Here is a 23,898-nt window from a genome sequence, read left to right as displayed (position 1 = left end):
ATTGGCAGCTTTCAGATTTCCCTTTCAATTGCGTACCTGAACGGTGCGTGACTGCTTTGAAGATCAGAAGTGAAACACATCAGTCTTGTGGGTGATGGGCCACAATTAAAATGCAAAAGCTGGATAGTGTTTGGCGGAGGGGAAATATGGGAGGCTCTTAACAGCAGTTCGAATAGCCTTAAGTTCTGTGCTTGATGCCAATATCTACTGTAGAAAGGTTTTTGTTTGAGATTGGAAAAGATGTATTGACTTGGGAATCCAGGCACTGCCTTACAGCTTACATTTAAAATATATTATTACTCTATTGTATGGTTTAATTAGCTAATGAGTTTGATATTTTTGGATGATGCTGTTACTAATATTTTCAGAGTCTCTCTAAAATACTCTTTGCTTGCCTTAAAGCCTTTAGCAGTCCTCTGGCCTTAAATGGGATGAGCCATTTCAGGCTTGAGGCAATGAGAAGGGTTAACCACAGATCCAGGTCTTGCACAGCCTGGTTGGAAGGGCAGCAGGGGTGGAGGATCTGCTTTTGGGCTCCCCACGGGTAGGAAATGCTGTGATACTGAAATACCCCGTTTCATGCTCTTTGTCCTGCCGGAGTTTACTCAATCTGCAGAAATTTAAAATAAATTCATGGCTGCAAAGCAGCTCCATTCTATTTGGTCTGCCATCAAGCAGATGAGCCCTGGCTGAGCATGGGAGGCAGCTCCTGGCTCGCTGTGCTGCAGGGCTCAGGGGACCTGAGGGTGCAGGATTGGGGGAGCAGGGATCACCGATGCTCCCCGTGCACCTCCACCCTCCCAGGCTGGGCTCTGCTGGCTTCCCCGCCAGTCCCGTGGGGCTGGGGGAAACTTTGCTTTTCCCTTTTGCTGTTTGGGTGGCTGGTTCAGCCCGCAAAATCCATTTAGCTGCTGTGCATCTGCCAGTGTTCTGCTCAAGAGAGACGTTATTACATTAAGCTGCAGATTGGAGAGATTGCAGTAATATTTTTACTCTAAAAGATGTGTTGTCCCAAGATGCCCCTGATGGCTGGGGACTGAGGGCCACTGTGCATATTTATCTCTTGCCCTAATTACCTTCAAGCTGAGCATTTGTGGCCATGCACTGCAAGCAAAGCTTGTTATTTTGGAAAGCAGAGCAAAGCTGTGGGGCAGGGAATGACCCCAGGAGCAGGATGAATGTTTTTCATCTCTCTCCAAAATTGTAACCTATTTTTGGACCTGTCATTGAGAGGATTACAATTTTATTACCTGAAATAACCACAAACTGCAGCTACTCTCCAAGTGGTTGCAGCTTTCTACCCGTGTTTTGGCCTCCTTCTCTAGGGGTTGGTGTTTGTAACCTGGAGCAGGCTGTGACCTGTTGCTTGCTGCCAGTTGGGACAACGTGGTCACTGGTGCAAAGGCACATGCACACAGGTGAGCACATACAGGGGTTTAATGTTGTGCTGCTCCTCATTTTCTTTAGATTCCACATGCAAAAATAAGATATAAAAAAAAAAAAGACAAGAATGACATTTAAAGGAGAAAGAGATAATGGCTTTATTTCAGTTATTTTCCTCTGTTCTGCTGTCTCCAGATGCCAGCTATACTTGAGTGTCAGTGGGAGGGGGGTACCAAACTCCTTATATTCCCTGAGAGTCCTTTCTCTAACCTTCATCTTCAAAACAGCTCTGTGATATAGACAAGAAGCTGGTGTTACAGGCTGACGGGAACAAGGAAACCAAGTAATCTGCCCCAAATTTTACAAATAGTGCACAGCAGATCCTGCCTAGGAATCACTCCCCACTAAATGATGGTGCAGGTCAAGGCTGGGCAGGGAAGCACAAGCCACTGCTGGTGTTTGAGTGTGACCGTGCTGCTGAGCCCCCCACCTGCCCTTCCGTGTTATGTGCTGATTTTAATGCCACGGTGGAGCCAGATCACATACAGGAAGGAAATCTCTAGCTTTAGTCACTCAAGTCATGCAATGCTGGGCTGTGTGGAAGCTCCCAGTGTTATTTTATCAGCTGTGTGCCACTGGTTTTGCATTCAACTAGCAGTTATTGCATAGCTCAGCACAGGCTCCCGTGTGATGCTGAGGCTGCCCAGCCTGGAGCAGGGTCACACAGCCTCTACAGGACGATGGTGCTGGGGCAGCCCTTGCTTGCTTGATGCCACAACATTCCTGCCCAGGAAAATCAGGCTTCATCTACCGCATCCCTGTGGATCTCAGGTAGGGTCATTCAAAAATAAGTAGACTTCTTTTGCTTTTATCTGTTCCAGTAAAATAAAATTTTAGCAAGAGTTTTTTGTGCAAATGCTGAGCCTCAGAGAAGTTGAGTTTCAGGATGGAGATGATCTGTTTCAGGGTATCTTCATATTTCAGAGGGCCCTCGATCCACCCTGAAATTCTCACCATTTGGCCTGTCTGGAGCCACAGCTGTGTCCTCCACACATGTTCACCTGGAGACCACCTAAATAAGACATAAATTGCTATATAGGCTCCTTAACTCAGTAGCTGAGGGAACAGCACTCATCATCTGCCTTTGCCCATTCAGACACCACACTTTTGACCAGCAGCATATAGATAAATTCACCTGTAGCTTGCAGACTGCAGGGCTAAGCAGACATCTCCTGGTGTTTATGCTGTTTATGGGGCCACAGTTCTGTCCTCAGGTTGGGACAAAAGATTTTGTAAAACTGTACAGCAGCTTGGGAAGTGTGGGGAGGCTTTGATTGCTCTGCAGCCTGCGCTATTCTACAGTGACTCAGAAAGGGAAATTTTCTGCCTGAGGAATCTGGCAAGATGCTGCAAGCCATGAAAAGGGACTTGTCATTGTGGTGGTAACAAAGAAGGTGAAAGAAAGATTGATGTAGGAGCTGAAATATTCTTCTGGCATGAGAAGGCATCAGACGTTTAAACCTCTGAATATTAGACTGCAGTCTGAGTGGCTCGTTGCAGTTAATGATCTGACCAGAAGCATCCTTTGACAGAATAAATGCATGTAATTAGAGACATCTACTTTTCCTTCTGTTTTGGATGACAGTCTCCTCTCACACAATTCTCCAGCATAATTTGCATGTGCGCATTAATTAATGCAAGCTGTGGCATGGAAGAATATAAGAGCATTGTGGTGGTCCGTACTTGCAGACCTTCCTTGGAGGTGAAAGACCCGCTGCATGCACTGCAGGGCTGCCCTCCCCACACCTAGGGCTGGGTGGGGACATCAGAAAGAGCCATCTCATTTTGCAATCCATGATTCCACCAGTAAGGGAGCAAGGTATTTTGGCATTTAGTGCTCAAGAAATTTTTAAAAATTAGGTCACGATGGAGTGATGCAGAGGAAGAACCTTAGAGGAGTGTGGAGCCCTTTGTGTGCTTTGGGCCAGGGGAGCTGTGCTGGCCTCCCAGGAGCATCCTCAGGTCCACACTCATCCCAGTGAGAGCAGGGAACAGGTTGACCTGCAGAGACTGTGGTCTCTGCCCAGAGCTTTCAAATTACTGCCACTTGCAGTTCCTCACTAGAAGAAGCAGCATGTGAAGAGCTGGAAAAAAAGGGGAAAAAAAAAAAAAAAAAAAAAGCCCAGCATGGTCATTAGGATGAACTGCTTGGAGTTATTGATAACCAGAAATGAGTTGCTAAGCAATGCTCGGGGAAAATGATTTGGAGAGAAAGTCACAGTGTGCAGTAACTAAGGAGGAAGGGAGTGCGTGTGTTAGCAGAAAGTGTGTTCAGGTACCGTGGCACAGCAAGCTGGGCTCGGGGGCCGTTTCAGAGAGATAATGCAGCATTTTGCTCTATGGATTATTACTTTTATTTTTTACTCCTTTATTGCTCATTACTCGATGGGTTCTGGAACTTTCAGATTTTGAGTTTGCAGAAAGCTTATCTTGAAGATGCAGCCTCACTCTTCTGTCCTTAGATCTACACAAACATATTTACTCCTTAGTTAACAGGTTTCCATTTTCTTGAAAAAAACCTGTCAAAACCATTTAGCTATGAAAAATCACTGACCAGTTCAGATATCTTCAGAAGGAGGATGTATTTATGGCACTAATTAGCTCCTGTCAACATGTAATGTATGCCTTTACCTACTCCAGTGTGTATGTTTCTAACGAGCCCAACCCTGAGACGTTGGTCAGCATCAGGGCACAACGGACTTGGAGGGGGATGACATCTCTGCTGTGCAGTTTATGGGTCCCTGACTGCCCACGCTTGAAGTGGAAACAGTTTAAGGATTTTTGTGTCCAGATCTAGCCCTCGGTACAGATCTAACTGCAAAGTAGTTAATCAGCAATAGCCGTGTCAGTAAAATTGAAACTCTTTTTCTCCTGGCACTTATCCACGGCATCTATTTGCAACCCCTTGCCTCTTTAGCCTGAGCAAAGATCTGAGTCGTAGCTAATGACTCAGGGAACATTTTATGATATCAATGTGCTTGGCTTTTCCTCATCCTGCCATCCGTTGTGTGTCTGCAGCTTGTCCTTGGTGCCTTTTCCTTAGATAAACTCTGTGTGGAGTGATACAAAATGCTGACTCCCTGCAGCCTCGCTTGTCCCGTGCACTGGGAAAGCAAGCCTGGCCCCCACCACCTCGTATCAAATAATCAGCAACATTGTTTTGAATGGCCACCCACAGCAGCTCCCCCACGTGAGACCCTCCCTCCCATCAGCAGATTTCCCAGGGAACAGAGGTGGCTGTGTCCGTGTTATCTCCAGTCTGGAATTGCCTCTCCTGGACACATTGCCTGGCTTTCAGAAAAATGTTTCTGATTTAGGCAAGAGGGACAAAAAGCACTGTGAGGAGTGTCCCTGTTGATAAGGGGTATGTTGAACTAAATAAGCCTGGCATTTCTATGGGCCAGGTCCTCCACAGAGGTGGAGGAAAACGTCTCTGCCAAGCTCATGCTTAACTGGCCCCTGCTGACCCCGGGCAGGGCTGATTTGTAGCAGCTCATTAAGGGATGATCCAGGTGTGTGAGGAGGGATTTATCATCAGTGAAAGTTCCACAGTCAAACGCCAGTGCTTTATGTGCTGAGTGACACGTGGAAGTCAAAACATGCCCTGAAGCCCTTACCCACCTGGGTTTGGGGTGGCTAGAAGGAGACAGGATTTGGGGTGCCTGTAGAGAAATATGGTCATGCCATGTTTTCTGTGTGGAGAAGCTGGTGGGCTTATCTGGGGGGATCTGGTTTTAGAGGGGAGTTAGTAGTGGTGGTAAGGAGGGGAGTGTATGCCCAGGGGACACCTGAAGGGTCACTGTTACTCTTTAGGGCCAAACCAGGAGCTGGTTGTTAGGACTTGTTAGGACCAAACCACCTCAGGAAGAGACACAGTGAACTCCAAAACTTTTCAGATGTGTTTTTCCATCCTATATTGCACCTTTGCCTTTTGCAATGACCTACTGTGAAGCAGGGCAATGGATGGGAGAGACGCTGGTCCCTGTGAGCCAGCAGCACAGCAAAGCCTGGTGCTCAGCACTTTGTCAGAGCACAGACTTCCAGGACGAGTCTGGTGCGGTTTTGTATTTTTTTTTTTTTTACTATAAAATGGCAACACAGCTGAGCTGGGGCAGGGCAGAGCTCTTTCTGCCAAGCCGTGACATACCCTGTGCTAATCAGTTAATCTCTGCCTGCTTCTCTTTCTCTGGGTGTAACAGCCTTATGAGGTCTTTGTGAGAATTAACTCTAAAAACTGCTTTGATGAGTGCTACAATTAAAGATGCTTTGCAAATTCAAGGAATTACAATCAACCAGTTTGAGAATATATTGCAGGTTGCTGATGCTTGTCCCTCAGATCCTGTATTATCTGAAGAGCAAAAGGAGATGTATCTGTTAATGCCTCTGGTAGGATCCAGGACCCTTGGAGCAAGGGGGGCTGCTGTCACTGGGAGGGGGCAACATTGTGCCCACAGCATGATAGCAGAAGGGACATTGCTCAAAACCATCCACCACCTGCCAATTATGCTTATTTTTTGCTTTATAGAAATCTTTTCTGGTCAGAAGATCACAGGTCACCAGCATCACCTGCTTTCAAGACAGCATGAGCAAGATAATATTAATGAACCCTTCATTCCCCAAGCACTTGCTTCCATTTTTGGCATTTAAATTAGAATTAGACTGCAGTTAGCCACCCCAGTCTTTCCTGTGCCCTGACCCTAGTTTTAGATGAGGGCCAAAGAGCTGTCTGATTAAAGTTTCAAAGACATTTCTTTTCATACGGAAGTTTAAGATAATAATCATTTATTTAACGAACCTATTTTACTGTGACTATCCTGTAATTTGCACTCAGACCATCCTACAGAATGCCTGAGGGTGATTAATGGCAGTGATAAAGAAATAGTAAATTAAGAGGAGCTGGGGATGTTGGCCATTTCTTCCCCAAGATCATTGGTTAGTCCATAGCATGAGTATTTGTGTGTTGGGCCATGCTCGTGTGCTTGCTGCTTTTACCCTGCTGCTGCCATTCACTTCCAGACGATGCTGGGGTCTGATCCTGCCTGGGGCATTCCCTGCTGTTCTGGGGGTCTGGCCACCCATGAAGCTCGAAGGGGGTATCTGGAGGCTTGGACATGTTAGTGATTTGGCTCTTGGTGGACTGAGCTGTCATCAAAATAGGGACCTGCTCAAGAAACATCAGAGGCGTCCAAGTCTCCTTTGTGCTGGGTGACAGCTTGTTTCGTCTTAAATAGCTGCATTACTGCATTGAGGAGCTTTGTTTGCCGGAATAGAGAATAAGTTACAGAAAAGACTGAGCCAAAAGTTTAGACTCTGGTTCACACAGAATAAGGTAGAGGTACAACCTCATTTCCACTGCCAGTCTAGTCCCTTGATGGTAAAATGTCAACTCAAGGGACAATAAAATTGGGACTAAAAAGGGAAATAAAGAAGTGCCAGCACATGTGTTGTGAAACACATATAAATATTTTCCAGCTCCTGTTTACTGGCAAACAGACTTCAGTTGTTTAACCTAGAGAAATCAATGCAGGTGTGTACGTTTCGGTGTCTTTGAAAGCTTTTAGAATGAAATTTCAGCAAGTTTCTAGTCTCCAGCTGGCACCTGCCCTGACAGGGCTTCCCCCTCCCAGGGAGGGTCCTCAGCACCGCATCCAGCCTCTGCTAACGCAGACGAGGCTGAGATGGGACCAGGGTGTCTCCAGGGTATGTCCTCCTCTGGTGGTCAGCAGTCTGGGAGGAGGCATTCAGGTCATAGCTTGTAAATATAACCACCCCCTCATGATATTTTAGACTAATTGGAGGCAAGAATTGATGCTTTTACAGAGATTTCCTTTAATGGTGTGAAACTTCCTCTCATTTCCATCCTGAATAATTTATGGTCAGCTCATTCCCACTAGTCCTTGGGTTGTTAGCTTAATTATTTTCTTTTCCTGCTGTTATTTCTTATATACTCATAAACAGCAGTTATAGTCTCTCTCAACCTGCCATTTTTTGAGCTAAATAAGCCAAACTTCTCTAGAGTCCTCAAAAAGTTGTACTCTCTTATTTCAGACTATAAAATTATTAAATTCGTAAGTAAAGACCTAATCAAGATCCTGATCAACTATCCCAGGTTATTTCTTCTCCAAGTGGAGCTGCTTCACTGATTTTAATTTGACCGTGATTTGCCCTGCCATATGTAAGCGCTTGTAAAGTCAAAGAGAGAAACTTAAATAAATAAACTGCTTTCTAAATGTGGGGTTATGTATGTGTGGCCACAGAAAGGAGGTTAACCCATCTGATTATCTGTGGAGCAGTTGCAGAGAAGAGCCATCTTCATTGCTGATGTCCAAATCTGACATTCAAAGGTTAGAGGTCTTTCAGGTTGCATTGCAGCTTAATTGTCACTGATGAAACTAATTTGCACTAAATTCTATGAAACTGGAGTGATTTTTGTGAGAGCTAGTTCTATAGTGCCTTTCACAGAAGGCATTTTCATCTGAAAAGGCAAGACTTTTCCTTAGCTCCTTCATCAAAGTTCTTTACCAAACGTTAGCCATGTCGTGAGGTCTGCGTGTTGCAAAATTTAGCGTTTTCACACATTTTCCTGAGAGTTAGAGCAGAGTGGTTTAGTTTGTTGGCATCAGGAGCATGGCTGTGCACAGGAACCATGTCATGACACTTCATCGGTTGCTGAATTCTCCTGTTCTCTTTCCTGGATTTATCCATATTTCATATTTGGAGCTATAAATGAATAACTTCAAAAAGAAAATGCAGCTAAAATTCAGGGACAGCACGTATCTGGCATCCATCTCAGACATGTTAGGTCTGTGTAAAATCTGCTGCTCTCTTTTGAGACACGAAGACAACATCCCCATTTTCTCTAGCAGCCAGCAGCACTCACTGAGCACTTCAGAAATTTGATCTATTTTCTTCTGAAAATCTGATGGAGTGTTTTAAATACATGACTGGGATTGATTTTGAAAAATTGTGCTAGGCAGTCTTATTTGCTTTCTGAAATAATTTCAAAACATCGGTTTTAGGAAACTAGCCGCAGCCTTAGCAGAAGGATTAATTCATCTATTTTCTTAAGGAAAAATAATTACTATGGATCTTTCAAAGCTCACAAGGAGTCAGCAGTAAAACCTTTCCCAGAGCTGTCATCTGTAACTGCAGATTTGGCTGTGATACTGTAAAATCAATCATTCCTCTTCGTCGGAGCCAGCAAGCGGGAGGAGGCACCTCTGCGTTGGCATCTGGAGAGTCAAAACTGCTGCTGAGACTTTCCCTTCTCTGAATACGTTGAGAGATGCAGCATCTGCCATGGTTGCTGGCTATGAATATATATGAGGGAAATGGTTTTCATTTATAATACGCCAGTTCCTCATTACTGGAGATGCATGATACCCGGAGGGAGGGTGCCCAAAGGGGGAGTGAAGCTCGGCACTGGTGGTGGTGGTCCCTGACCTGGCAGTGGGTGCACAGGCAGGGTAGGAAAACAAGCATTTTTCATCTGAGTGAAACCACTGGGCAAATCGAATCACAGAGTGGTTCAAAGGGTGGTGGTGGAACAACCTGGAGAAAAACCTTGCAGGAAAGCTGGGTGCAGAGCAGGGTGTTACTGCTGGGGCTTCAGAGAGCTCAGAGACACCCCTGGAGCCCTGCAGAGCGAGCGAGGATGGTCCTGATGGAGACATGATGGATGCTGGCAGGGAAGAGCCTGGTGGGACTTTAATAGCATGCTGGTATAAAATGTAAGTCCTCCTGGGAGGTGAGCCCCAGGCAAATACAAATAAGAAAAAGAAAAGGAAGAAAAAGCCTCTGTGGAGGGAATAGAGGGGGAGGCAGCAGAGCTGGGCTGGGTGGTTGAGCATCACGGCGCTCAGCTCACCTCCACCTGCTGCAAAGCCTGTGGCCCTGCTCTGGGGTGGGTGGGACAGCTTCTTGGCAGGGACTGAATTTCTTGAGTTGCTTTCCCACTGAAACAGACATTTTTTCACTTCACATTTTCACAGGAAAATGTCAGTTCCAAAAAAGAAAAAAACAATTTTAAATTGTTGTTTTTATTGTTATGTGCTATCGCTATTCCTTTAGACTCTCCCTTTCTTCACTGTAAGCTCTACAGGCAAGGATTTATTCATCGTTTTCAAAAGATTGACATGAAGGTACCATGCCAAGCAGAAAAAAAAATACCCATAATAATATGAGTTGCCGTATTATTTTAGTATTTTCCTTTTGGAATGAGCTGAACAACCAAAATTCAAATGGCTTTCAAATTCATTTGAAACTTATTTTTAAGTGGTTGATTTCAAACTTTTTTTGGGGGAAGCATATTGTTCCTACCAAAAACTTTTAAGCAAGGATTTTTCATCAGGCATGTCTTGCCATGTGAATTTTATCAACTCTCCAGACAGCAAAGTTTTGCCAAACAAAAAGGTCAGGTAAGTGATAGTGGAGGTGGGAGTAACTCTTTTGCTCAAGGAGATCTCATCTTTACAGCTTTGAAGTTATTTCTGGCTTTGAAGAAGACCTTAGATGTTCTTTCTAATTCTCAGCCTGCGGCTTCTTGCTTGTCAAGAAGTGTTGGACATTTGGAGCTGTTTGGTCTCTAAACTTTAAGGAAAATCAATTCACCTCCGGCCAGGAGAAAAGGACATTATAGCTCCTCTTTTAGGTACTTCTGAAATCACCATGTTACTCCTCTGAGTTTTTATTCAAAGGCCTTGAAAATAAACTGTGCCGTGACCAGATGAACTGACAGATGATGACAGCCTGGTCCCCTGGGTCCCCTGTCCTGTCCTGCTACTTCTCCCTCCTCAGGTCCCCGTGGATCTCCATGAGTCTCCAAGGGTCCCTGGTGCTCCTGCCATGTCCCCTGGTGCCATTGGGCCAGCCTGGGCAGGAGATGCTCTCACCTCTCCTCATTTCCCAGAGACTTGCATTTGCTCAGATTTCGAGAAAGTGCTCTGGGAGCACTACTGCCATGCCAGATTTGGAACAACACTGGCAAATGGATTCAAAACCTGTTAGAAGTGTGGTGGGAGGTGGACAGGCCAGGGCAGGGGAGTATCTTGCCCTGCTTGGCACACAGCAGAGGACCTCTGCGTCTGTCTGTCTGGACAATCACTGTGTCCCCTTCGTTTGTAGAACACAGCACAGCCATTCCCAAACACAGTCCTCCCACCTCCAGGACCCTGTGTGCCCCAGCGTGTCCCCATCCCAGCTCTGCACAAGAGCTTGGGGTCACCTTTGTTGTGGCTTTGTTCAGCGATTAGCAGAGAAGCGTGAGAGATATTCTGTTTGTGCTGGCATCCACCGTTTTGTGAAAAAATAATAAAAAAAAAAGGCTTAATTGTGCGGGTGGTGGATGGAGGTGATAAGTGCTGACTTCAAAGACTGCTCTGGCTCTGGTGGTGTTGTGTTACTCCTGCATGGTCCACTTCATCGTACGGCTGTTTAATTACAACTGCATGATGATATTGGAAGCGTGCCCATCGGGTCTGCTGGGCGCTCTGGATAACAACCCCGGCAGCTCTTTAACATGGTGACTCTGAGGAGCCTGAGTCAAAGCCATGGACCTGGTTCTCCTGGGAGTTTTGGGTTGTTTAGAACCAAAACATAGCTGGGACCTGACCATGGAGCGAGGCCATGCCCCAGCTTTGGGCAGAGCATATAGATGTAAAGCCACCTACAATTAGTGGCTTACACCAGTCTCTGAGTAGATCTCAGAGTAGCAGGACTGTTCATCATTTGCTTGAAAAGCAGACTTAAGCACGATGAGTGATTTCTTGGCAGGAATATCAGGTACTGCCAAGGCCATAGAGACCAAACTCTTCTACTAGCAAGGCTTTAAAGTCCCAAACCCTCTTCATCCATCCCACCCGAAGTGCCTGTGCCTGTCATTGGTGGATGTTGGTGGTCCCTGCACCTTCAAGCCTTGCTCAGATGTTGATGGAGCACAGCCCACCTGGGGGCACACACACCTCCCCACCTGGGCCAGTGGCCCCACATCTCTGATAACGTCCAGGCTGCATGTCTTGGGTCTTACTGGCCCTTGAGTGGACCTGCAGGAACTTGTGCTGATGGTTAAGGACTGATGCTGCTCATTGCAGCTAAGGCTGCTGAGCATCCTGCAGGAGGGTGGTGGGACGTTGCTAAACCACAGCACCAGCTCGCTTTCCCCAGCGCTCTTCCTTCTGCCTTCCCATTCCTGCCTCTGTGAGCAGCAGAGCGTGCAGCACCCTCTCCTTCATGATTCAATGCCGCTGCAGATTCGTTCTCCACATCTAAGCTTAGAGTCTGCAAATGGAAATTAAAAAGCCTCTGAAAGGAACTGTAAGTAATTTCTAACGATCCTTTCCAGGACATTTTTAAAAATGAAAATCCCCTCTGCTCTGTCTCTCGTTAACCAAGGTCCTTTGGAGCCAAGAGACTACTGAATATTTTAAGAGCAACATTATTTTACAGCAGCTCATAGCTAATGAATTCCCAATTCATATTTCACAGTAGGTGAAGAAGAAAAGAAAAATCCATTTTCATCACAGCTGTAATGTATTTTCCAGTTGCTTGTGGAACAGATTGTGCTCAACCTGCAGCTTTAACCACTGATACAGCTGAGATGGGGATGGTGGTGGTGGAAGCTGTGTGATAGATGTTCTCCTTCCACTGTGGTGTGTCCAGATTATGGCAAGTTTTGTCTATCTTGTAGGTTTTTATAGCTCATTTCACTCTAAAGCATTTGAGTGCTCACTTCATTTCAGGTGCTCCACCATAGGTCTTGGGTGGTGGTTGATGTGCTGGAGGTGTCTCTGGTGGGTTCCTGGCATGCAGTCAGCAAAGGAGGATGCTCCTGCCCTGGGACTCTTCCTTCCCTGGGGATATCATGGTGCAAAACTGCCCTCACTGGTGGTGCATGTGCCTGTTTTCAACCGGGCTGGCTGTGCCCTGGGCACGGACTGTCCAGGATGCTGCAGGCACAAGGAGATGAGCTGCAGCTGGAAGCTGGGCATGGTGGGTCAGCTCCTGGCTGCACAGCCTGCCCAAGGACCATCTGTCTAAATAGATCCCACACAGATTAAGCTATTTTGGAACAACCCATTTTTTGAGAAAGGGTTTTGATCAGAATGGCTGTTAAGGAATAATTCCACCTGTAGGCAAGACTTCACTGGGTTTTCCCGAACTCGATGGGCTCAGAGGCATGTGCCTGAGCTGGATATCAGGAGCCAGCTGGCTCCAGACCAACCTGAGCGTTGCCAGCACCAGGGCTGGTGATGGAGAGTGATGTGTTCCCCTGGGGATGCCCAGTGCTGGGGCCTGGCTGCATGCAGGGCACCACAGGAGAGCTCTCTTATGGCACCGGGCACTGTTTGCTGGTGACTGCTGTCAATCAGGGTGTTCATCTCTGCCTCATGGTTTTTCATTGTGCTGCGTGGCTGGAAGAAGTACACACCAGTACTTCTTTCACAGTGTAAAAAATTACAATTGGAGTTTGATTACTTCAGATTCAGGGTCCATCATCCACTCCATGCTCTAATTGTATTAGAAGCGTGTATCTCAGAGGCTGCCAGAGGCTCCATTTTCATATTACTTTGCTGAGTGCTCTCCCCATTTCTTCCTATTCTGCTTTGCTAAGTGCCTGCAAAACAAATTACAGCAAATATTCCCTCATCAGGGCAACGCTTCTTAATTCACGGTGCATTTTTGTTTGTACATGTTAATGCATCTGCTTAAATTGTGCTTGCAGAGACCTTGAAGGGAGTCACAGAAGTACAACGGTCATTAGGAAATTTCATCTGCTGGGTGATCAACCATCTTCCATTCATCCTGGTCCCTTGGATTCAGGATCAAAGGAGAGTGGCATAACCATCTCCTTCAGTGGTGAGCACATAGGTTAGAGAAACAGATTTAATGTAGTCCGGCTCCAGAAATGAAACTTTGTGTGACTGTTCATGGGTGTCACATAGACCTCCCCGTGCCACACTTTACCTTCCTGTGACTGGCCCCAAGCAGACTTGGGAAGTTCATGAGTTAACCAACTTAAGTTCGTTATGATATTTTAAATATCCCTACTAGAAGCAAAAGCTGGTGTTTAAATATTTCCCAGCACAATGTTGAAGTGGTTTCTTGGTGCATCTTCCATGACTCCAGGTACTTGGAAGCTCCAGGCATGGAGCTGGACGTGATGGTGTTTTGCTGGATGTGGCTCCTCCCGTGTGACTGCAGCATTGTACGAGAAGTTGGAACACAGTGGCACACAGGCGAGGGGTCTCTGCTGGTGAGATGGCAAACAGAGCTGGTGTGACCTGATAGTGGCTGCATGGCTTTTTCAAGGTATTTGGTTAGTCTGCCAAACATGAAAACAGAACTCCTGTGCACTGTTCTGGCTGGATATTTGAGACTGTTGGACTGCCGGGATGCAGCCAGACTTGGACCAGCCTCTCTGGGCCACAGTTCTTCCCTTGCCTCCTCTCTGTACCCAGGAGCTGCCTTTGGAAGACTTTTGTGTCCACTGGGTGCATAAACATTTAGGAAAAATACTAATTTCCAATCAGTGAGATAAACTGACCAGAGGAATAGATAGGGGGGGAAACCTGACTGTCTTACATAGATATTTTACCAAAATTGAGGTGTTCCCAAGGAATGTTTTGATTTTGGTTAATCAACCAAGAAATAGTATGTCAACAATCTCCCCAGCCCTTTATCCTAGAGATCCATCATTTTCTCCTGGGCTGTGGTAATGAGCTTTCTCATAAGTGCAATACTTTCGGGTATACTACAGCTACTTCAGCAAGTGAGTTGGAACATTCCATCAACTTATGCTCAGTAAGCATTTTGCTTGGATCTAGACTACCAGTTTCCAACCTCACTTGGGATCTAGCTTTACCTTATCTCATCTCTTCCATGTGAGTCTGGTTTTTAAAGGCTTGGCATAAAGTAGCTGTGTTTCTGCCTGTGTCAGTTTGGGCTGTCAGAGTTAACAGACCAAAATCCTGTGATGTGGATGTTAACTCACGTCCTAATGCTGCTTCTCACTTGCTGTTGTTTTCATTCAATCATTATTTTTGCATCTGCAATGAATCAAAGTGTCATCTCATTAATAGTAGGGTCTTGAAGAATTTGGGCTTCAAGGCATTATAAATAATACCTAGATGGTGAAAACAATGCACTTCCTTAGAAATGGGAGCAAAGGAAGAATCTGAAAGTACAAGTGAAAGTGAATGCACATACCAACATATTCATTCTTGAAGCTAGTTGAGAAAAATATCTGGGGACATGTAAAATTGGTTATGGATAATGCACACAGCTGAAAAAGTATGTTGTACACGGCTGGAATATTGTGCACCAACTAGACAAGTAGCTCTTCTCCAGAATTCTGGGTTCACCTTAGAACTTTTAATTACTAAACTCAGATTTCAAATTATTTGCATGGCAGTGTTACAGAACCTAAAATAATCCTGCTGCATGCAACCCAGCGGGACACCTGCCCTGTGAGCTGTACGCACCCCCGGCCACAGCTCTGCACCACGCAGGCGCTGCAAGATGTGCAATAATATCTAATATTCATGATTGCTAAAGGACCAAGAGAGCCTTCAGTGGTTACTTAGGTCAGGGCGGGTCAGCACAGCCTTGAAACCTTCTTTCCTTTCATACCCATGTGTCTTGGTTTTAATCCAAGCACTCACTGCAAGTGTTAGTTCGGAGTTTTCCCCAGACACCGCGCAGGAACATTCGCACAATCATCATACCACTTCTTACTGCAAGACCTGGATCTTTTCCCTGGCTTTTCATTTTATTGTTAAAAGTCTAGAGTGATCAGTCATGAATGATGCTTAAAACCTGGGTAGGCAGCTGGCACGGTGGTGATGCACTGGTTTCCTAACCAAGGACCTTGTCCCTCTGCTCTGACTCTCTGGCATGTGGTCGGGTGGATCTGAGCACAGAAGGTCACGTTGCTTTACGTAGACACTCTCCAATAGGGCATGAGCCTTATTATAACAGTTTATTTGTAGGCCAGTTCTAGTTAACATTTTTAAAAGTTTCAAAATTATCATCTAGTTCCAAATATCTCCATCAATCAAGCCATTTTTGAGCATAACATACATCATCTGAGTTGCAGTTGCAGGTGAACACGCCGTGGGAAGCCCAGGCGTCTGTCTGTGCTCATTGGCAAGGCATTGTCACACCTGTGTGGTGCTTTCCCGCTGACACCATCCAAAAAAGGTGAGAAATTTTTATTTAGGTCGATTGAGCCCTGTTTTTTTAGTACCAATCAACCCAATCCAGCAGTTACCCGAGAATAGCCAACCTAATTGTAATTATTCTCGATCAGTGCAGGGAGCTTCCTGGTGCATGTGCTGTTAGTACGAAGGATATTTTTTGCTGGCCAAATCTCTGTTCTTTGTGATTTCAGTTTGCGGGGCTGATTTTGAACCATTCCAAGTCCATCCTGTTCTTTTGATGGATTTGATGGCACAACACGAGAGTAACCGCACTCGGCTGGACTCAAGTGGCTCAGTCAGTGTCTCGGTCGCCATTGGTGTACAAGTGAGACAATATTTTGGTGCAGCTGCGTGGCAACATGAGTGAGGACGAGCATCCTGAATCCAGGCTGCTGACGGGGCCAAGCCTGGATCACCAGCCCGTCGCTGCCGCTGCCGATCCAGGCTGGAGCTGGGTGATTTGGGTCCATCTCCTGCCTGCAGTGGGGGGTCCTGGGCAGGACACAACTGCAGTTACTTGGGGCAAAATGTGATCTTCTTCCTTGATCTTCCCCCTGTGCATCTGAGACAGAATTTGCTGCTGTGTTTTACGTTTTGGAAGCAAACTCTCCCCTTATCACACCCTGACATGAGCAATGGATCAGATACATTGTCACACCCCAGGGAAGTTTTATGAAAAATGAGTGCAGCGTTGCTTAACCTCTACTTCCAAGTTCAGATAAACACTCATGCAGTGAATTTCACATTAAAAGATAAACCACAGAGCTGTTCCAAATATCGGGGTAAAAAATGAATTAATGGTCCTTGGTCGCCTCGTATGGATTACCCATTGCAACTCTCCAAGTGCGTTGCTTTGATATTATTCGCTCAAGTATTTCAGCAACTAACTCTTGATCCACGAGTTGTTTGTGACCAGTTCACCATCAGCTTGCTGGTTTGAAGCTCAGACCGGGGTTAGGCTGCTCAGCGGGGGCAGCCAGCCCTGCCACCCCTGCCCCTGGCTTGCAGCAAGGCATTTTCCTTCCAACCAGCACATCTTCAAACACTGTGTTTTAAGCCTTGGCAGCTTGGGAGCTATCTGGTAAGGAGGAGAAAAATGAGCAAACTGGGGACCTGAACTGCATCCCCTGTTCACTCATCCCCCCCGTCAGTCCCATCCTAGTCTAGGGTCAGCTTTTACGCTGCAAATACTGCTCTTATCTTCCTTCTTTCCCCAGGGCAGAGTAGTGGTGCTGGCTGTGCTTGCCCTGGAGGACTCAGTATTTGAGCTCATATCTCTAAGGTCGATTTGCAAAACTGTCTTGGAGAGTTGGGTTGCCACAGGAATGCCATTTGTTTTAAAGGGAATTAGGTGCCTCAGCTGCTCCTGAGGCTTAGGCTAGGACATGTAAATATTCTTATAATCACGACGCCTTTTATTTTGCTGTGTACAACACAGGAGACTGAAAGGAATGAGGAAGGAGAGAGCAGTAACTTCTCAACTAGCAAGAAGAGCTCTCTCATGAGGTTTTGTGTACAGCAGCAAAATGCCATTTCTGCACTGGATCCCAGCAATCCCACCCTGGCAAAGAGAGTCCAAGCTGCAGTCAGTGAGGCAGCCCATGCTGCACACCCCTCCCAGGGCACCCTACTAACACCATCACTTTGTAAGGAGCTTCAGACAAGACCCACAAAATATACTGGAACAAAAGCTGGGGGTTTTTTGCCTGGTTTCTGATTTCATGGGCTTTATTGATTTTTTGATCACTGGGCTGATGTGGGAAACAGGCTCCCTGCTAAAGGTGAGCTGAAAAGTTGCAGCTTTATGTCACAAGCTCTGCAGTTTGCTCTCCCAACAGATAACTCTGCACCTGCAAAAACATTGATCTCTTTTTGCCTCTTTATTGTGTTTGGCAGGGAGAGGAAAAGAGCCCTCCTGAGCTTTCCAGGGTGGGTTTGAAGGTCAGAAGTCACAGACAAAAAGCAGATTTCCTCTCCCTTCTAACCTCCAAGTACTGTACAGCTCGTCCCAGACCAAGGTGTGGTGCTCATGATTGCTACCAAATACACAGTTACGCTTCCACAGCTGCAGCGTGTAATTCATGGAGATAGCTGACAGTGTTTGGGGCTGTGCGGTGGCTCAGCACTCATTGCCAGCTTGGATGTGGGTGCAGCACTGTCTGCACCCTGATGCTGTCACCCCTCTCCCCTGAGAGGCACTTTCCCTGGGGATTATACCTATAACATACACCCATATCTATAGATTTCATTTATAGATATTATATATTTTATATATAGTTTATTATTTGTATAACTATACTACATAATAATTATATAAAACATAATTATGTTTTCTATATTGCTGTGACATGGTGATGTTCATGCCCTGTGCCCAGCCCTTGGCTCTGCTCATGTACTTGAGCTTAGATTGATGTGGTGCAAAAATTAATTAATTCTTGGTTTTTTCCTCCAAAGGGTCGAGTGGACTGCAGTGGCTGGGAAACCAACTCATCTTGTGCCTGAAATGGGGCATGCATTTTAATTGCCCTTTAATGAATGGATGTGCTTTTGCCCACGGAGGAGGAGAGGAACACAGTCAGCCAGCAATGCTCAGGCAGATAATCCTCCTCCCTGGGCATCCCTCCTTCCCCCAGGAGAGCAGCGCCCAGCTCCTCTTCAGAACATACCTGCTTTATTTGGCTCCATCTTCTGCTGGGTCTGCAGATGTGCTCCTGCTGTTGAATAACTGCAAGCTTGGCAATAACTGGTGTTCGGAGAAATAATTGAACAAATTTATGGTAGGAAAGGAATCTGGTGAGGGTTATTGAACACACAGATACCAGCTCTGGCTTGGAAAGTCCCTAACGATGAGCTGCTGCAATCAGGTGGGTAGAGCTGATTCTGCCTCCTATCTCTGACCCCCGCTGAAGGGAGGGTACTAGGTTCCTTCAGTTGAATCCACTACAGCTTTTTCCATATATTTAGCTTCAAACTTCAGCCCTTATCATCACACAATTTCCTGAAACTTTCATTTAAAAAGCAAATTAATTTCTAACTCTCCTGCCAAGAAGAGTTGGGAAATAAAACTCCTTTAACTGCAGAAGAGTAAAAAATAATTCATTATTCAACCTCATAATTTTTATGTTTCTCCACCACTTTGCCACCACAGTGCTGCTAGAGAACACCTCTTGGCACAGAGCTGTAACCTGTTAGCCAGGTCAGCGTGGTCTGGCAGGCCTGAAAGCAAATATTGGGGCAATCTAACTTTAGTATCAAATCCAGTGTAATGAGAGGGCTCCCATGTTTGTTTTTCATTAGTGTTTTTCAGCTCCAATACAGTTTCTCAAGGAAACACCCATACATCACAGCAGTGTGGAAGCCGTGGCAGCACACCCGTCACCTCCAGAGGGCTAACGCTGCCTATCATGTTCTACAGCAGTGGCCCCAATCCTGCGTTCCTAAGGCTAACCAGAGAAAAAAAAAAGCACTTGACCCCCACTGCCAACCATATACTCATCTGCCCCAAAACCTGCATGTGGAAGAACACATGGGTCTCTGGAGAGTGTGGTGGGTGCTGCGCAGCCAGGAGCAATGTCAGGACCCTCCTGCCTTGGGCTTTGGAAGAATCACCCCAGCTCATCTGCCCCTTGTTGACCACCCACAGGCTCTGCAAATTATTTTTGCCAGCCCCAGGCTGTGCCGCATTGCAGCCAGGTGCCATGGGGAGGGTCTTTACCCCTCCATGGGGGTCTCAGCATCCCAGGCTGGGCCAGGAGGAAGAGCCCTGGGACGGCTGCTGGGGGATGCATGGAAGCGTTACAGCTCCCAGCCCGCTGTGTCAGCAGAACTACCCTTATCTTCCAGGAGTGTAAATATTTTCTAAATGAGCTGGAAGGAGGAGGACTGACAAATGCAGTTTTGCTGGAAAATGTTACCAAGTTGGGAACAGGGATGGCTGAACACCCCCTTGTCTGTGCTGGCCAAGAAGAGGGGATCAACTGGGGGCTCCCCCACTGGAGCCAGTGACAGTGCTGTACCCAGAAGCATCTTGCCCTTCTGCATCAGACTGAAGTGTTTTAGTTATTTGCTTTCAATTCTGCTGTTTGTGCACCTTGCTGTATTTATTATTCAGTGCTGTCTTTCTTCTCCCTGGCCCATGTGCCAGCGATTAAGAAGATGCTGATGCTGTTGTTGGCTTTGGCACCAGAGGCTGGGCTCAGAGCATCCCATCAGTGCATGGGGAACATCAGTGCGGTGAACGAGTCACTGTGTGGGCAATGGGCCACTGAAAAAAAATGCCCATTGTCCCACATTCCAATTTAAAAATCCCTACAAAACCCCTAACCTGATGGCAAGAACATCGTAACAAAACTAAGACTTAAATCATATTTAATATTTGCTGTTGTGGGAATAGGGTGAACTGTCTTGCCAAGTTAAACTATTCAACAAAAAAAAGATTTGTTAATAGAATATTAAAGCATTTATCTCTTAATTTTTTGTTTAAATCCAGGATGCGTTGACAGCAGTGGAAAACCCTTTCCAGCTGGTGTCTCTTTGGTACTTTGTGAGTATATAACTCCCCAGAGCAAAGGACTTCAGGTGCAAAAAGCTGCTAAAGGCAGTTTCTAGGTTGGCTAGGTCATGGAAACCTCTCCCTCCTTGGAAACAATCCCCCCACACCCCTCAACCCCCCTCTTCGAGGGCTTCCTAGGATCCTGCTTGAAGGGTGTTTGGTGCATGTTTGAGACACTTGGCCTGGTAATCCCCAGGCCACTCCTCCCACCTACGGTTTGTGCTCTGCAACAGCATTTCTCTCAAGCAGCAGCTTTAGCATGAATTAGGGCTCAAATCACAGACGCAGTGCCAAGGCAAACCTAAAAGTGATTCCATGCCAGCACCCTGCCAAAAACGCACACGCCACAGGAATTTAGATATTCCTGTGGCCACGGGACAGCTGGGCAGCAATCTGGAGGTAGCAGCAGGATGTGCCTGGTGAATTTGGAAAGAGGTTGGTGCTTACAGGGGTCCCTGCTGAGCCCTGTGCTGCCCTGGGGCTGGTGCCCACACTGTGCCCTCTGGGTGACCCTGCCAGGACGCCTGGGGCAGCCCCAGAGCCCTCCATGGAGGACCTGCCAGCGCAGGTGGTAACACGCTGCTGGCTGAAATGGTTCCCAGCTGGCCCTGCCTGGGGATGCACATGTTGTCTGACAGCTCCTTCTTCCACCTCTTCAACCTTGGGGTCATTCTACGGCATGTCCTGGGGAGCTCCCTTGGTGCCTGTGATGTTCTCACTGTTTCTCCTTCTCCTGGCTTTGGCAACGCTGTATTGAGTTACGGCTTCTGTGCCTATGAATCCCTTTACTGCTCAGAGAGTCGTCCTTGCAGCAGGCATCAGCAAGATTAAAGTCTTAACCTGGGGAATCACAGCCCCTTGCTCATGGATTTGTGATCACGGCAGGGCTATGTCACCTGACATAGCTATTAAAGTTCATGGGACAAAGATGCTACTTTCAATATCAAACATATCCATATAAAATAAACCGTATTATATTGCCCGAAGTGGGAAGCACGGGCTGTGAGCATTAATAACAACAGTGGAAGGTGGAAAAGGTCTCCAAAGGCAATGGCTGCCCACCTCACTGCCTGCCTTCCTGCCGCCACGGGGATGCAGAGCACCATGCCAGGCATTGGCAGGAAAACCACGCGCTTCCGTGAGGTCCCAGCACTTTTCACACTGGTGTTGGTGTGCTGGGAGGACCGGTGGGCAGGGTGCTGGGGCTGGTCAGGGAACTGGGGCACTGGGACGGGGAGAGGTGGAAACCTGATGGAGCATCACGACATGGGCAGGGTGAGGAGGCTTTCAGTCCCTCTGCTCTGCGCCATAAGAAGTCTTTGTTTTGTGTTTGTCTTTAAAAAGAAACAATTGTTCTTTTTTTTTTTTTTTGGTCTATATTTGGTGTAATCAGATCACTCCCACCACCGAAGCTCATTTCCAGCTGTTGGGTACATCGAAGCTATTATTGGGAATTTATTTTTCCACGGGCCTCTCTGTTTCTAATTACTTTGTGCTGATGTTCTGTGCCTGTGTTGAGTCTGTGCTGCCTTTAACACCTGCCACATGCTGGGTCTATTGCATGCATTAGCACCCTGACACATTTTTCAGATATTTCCTGCTATTATTTACCTCTTTATTTCTACTCTTACAACATGTGGGTATATGATAAAGCTGTTTTCTGATGGGGCTATAGGACAGAAGAACACGTGGCTAGCCAGCATATGGGTGCACAAGGACATTTAGAAGTCACTTTTACTTGTGGTGGTTATGATTGGTGAAACCCTGTAGGTTCTGTTTAGGTTTTTGTTTTTGTTTTTCTTTTTACTGGAAGTCAGTGAGATTTTTGCTGCAGTAAAGGCAGTAGAGACTGATGGTGCAGCAAAATAATATCTATGCTCATACATAAATAGCCTGTGTGGTGCTGCTACTGCTGCTCTGGCAACTGCCATGTAGCTCTTGCAGTTAGGAATCTCTGGTTTGTTTTTTTTTTTTTTTTTATTTGCCAGATATTGACATTTTCCTTGTGTGGGAGGTCTCTCATAAACTGATTTTATTTGGAAGAGAGGAGCAAAAAATAGTTTTTGAGAAATGAAGGGGAGAAACATTGGAAAATGAAAGGGAGAAGAATATAGATATAAATATATATGTGTATATATATATAATTTTGGCTATATTAAATCCTTGTAAGAGTTATGGTGCCATTGCCCTCCTGATCCCTGAGCTTGCGGGTGCTGGCCCTGGCCCATCTGCTGTGCTACTAATGCAACTGATGCTTTGCAAAGATTATTCTTCTTTCCAAATTAAACTGCTGGCTTGATGAACCAGGGGTCTCAACTAGCAGCACTCTCAAAGCATTCACCCCGGTGGATGTTGTGCTTCTCTCTTCTGGAAACCTTAGAGCACCCCGAGCAGCGTCCGAGACCTGAGCAGCCACAGGGACTGAACTCAGCAGCAGCCCTGCTCACACGCAGTTTTCATGCTGTGGGTGCATGATTTTTCCCAGCAGCTTCCTTGCCTGCCTGGCAGGAGCGTCTGCAGCTCCAAGGAGAGCCTGGCCCACCTCAAGCAGGGCTTTTCTGAGCTCTTGTCCAGCACTAAATATGGAAAATTCTAAGTCAATCTGGTCTGTTTTCAAGATGTTTGGGATCTTTTAACTTTCAAAACAAAGATGAACAAAACTGGTTATTTTACAGCATTTTCATTGGAAAAAAAACCAAACAAACAACTGGCATGCCAGGTCCCCTAGTGAAGGTGCCTCACAGCTCCTGGTACAGCCAAACTGCCATCTCAGTGTTACATCCACCAAAGATCAGAGAAATGCTGACCTCTGGCTTTTAAAATAAGCTCACTTCAATTCTAATCAATAATTTGTATTAATTACCTTATGTGAACAGTAACAGGCTGTTTCCTGCATGCCACTTGCATTACACTTGGCCTCTCCAGGTCTGAAATACTTTAAATTAGGAAAGAATCACCATTTTGTCTGAAGCTTTGTCCGAGGCCACCTGCTCATCAGCTGGTTTTCTCCATGAAACTTTAACAATCAACAATCGTAAACACTCCCATTTAAATTTAACCCCCCCCTTTTGTGGTTTCTACGTATCTGCACTGTGGCTGACCGGATAAAGCTCCTGACTGCATGAGAGCTTAAACAGCTCACACGTTCCAAAGAGCAAAGCTGGACAGGAGGCTCTGGTACAGCCAGCTGAGCTTGGGCAGCAACCCAGGGATAATCCAGGAATGTCTGGCTGATAAATTTATGAAGTACTCTAGATTCACACATTCTTCATAAACTTGGAATTTTGGTTTTTCAAAGTTCACGTTTTCAGGCATTGGGGAAAGCAGTCCCTAGACTCCACCCTCTCTGCAGTGAAGCCAAGTGATACAATCACACGAGCACTTTGGCCGCTTTCCTCCAAACCCAGCCATGTAATAAGTTACTTTACTTGAAATCCCAGGCCTTGTTTTCCTGTCTTTTGCCTAATGACAATCCGTGTCCGCTGCTGCTACAGCCACATGTGGAGCTGCCAGTCTGCTTTAAAAAGAAGGGTGGCAAGGCAGCACCATCCTGTGAGCTCTGATGGGGTCTGTTCTTGTGCCATTTCATCAGACTTAGGGTACAGGATGTGTTGTCACCTAAAAGCACAACTCTGAAAACACAGGTGCGGATGGATTTTGAAATACAGCCCATTAGTCATACCCATGGCTTAACTTGTGCAGCAAAGG

This window comes from Athene noctua, chromosome 8, assembly GCF_965140245.1.
Source record: "Athene noctua chromosome 8, bAthNoc1.hap1.1, whole genome shotgun sequence".
Taxonomy (NCBI): domain Eukaryota; kingdom Metazoa; phylum Chordata; class Aves; order Strigiformes; family Strigidae; genus Athene; species Athene noctua.
Note: the sequence above shows the minus strand (reverse complement) of the source record.